Here is a 503-nt window from a genome sequence, read left to right on the forward strand (position 1 = left end):
TTATAAAAAAATGTTTTGTAAATTACTTAAAAAAAAATTACGAAAAAAGAGGACTTGAACGTAGAACATCCAATGTTCTAGTCATGCGCTTTACTTGTTCGGCCACACGAACTAGCTATAGCTCAGGTTTACGAACCTAGTATATAAATCATACGGAAAATTTAATGTAAAAATAATATTTCAAACTATTGCGTATTGACACGACTGCTACTATAGTGCATTGGTATTAGGGATATATTTTCGCATATTATAATTTCAGTAAAATTTGGGATGATTATCCTCTTGTCACTTCGAGAAAACATAAAGCCTCGATCGCATTAGTTGAGCAAAGAGAGAACGGAGCAAGAAAGACAGATTCTCTCGCTTGCTCAGTGTGCCGAGTCGCGTCACATGAATAATCGGTGCGTCTCTGTGTGCGAATTTACCGACGCGCCCTTTTTTCTGCAACGCCATCTCTCACAAGATCGATCACCTACAGTTAGACACATGTACTGCTCTGTTTA

General features: G+C 37.6%; 1 protein-coding gene across 1 annotated transcript in view; it reads left to right on the forward strand.

Moving 5' to 3' along the window:
• LOC105451286 (protein diaphanous homolog 1-like) overlaps positions 1-503 on the forward strand; it is an 11,503-nt gene that overhangs the window by 4,422 nt on the left and 6,578 nt on the right. The window lies entirely within an intron of this gene.

This window comes from Wasmannia auropunctata, unplaced genomic scaffold (assembly GCF_000956235.1).
Source record: "Wasmannia auropunctata unplaced genomic scaffold, wasmannia.A_1.0 LD336053.1, whole genome shotgun sequence".
Taxonomy (NCBI): Eukaryota; Metazoa; Arthropoda; class Insecta; order Hymenoptera; family Formicidae; genus Wasmannia; species Wasmannia auropunctata.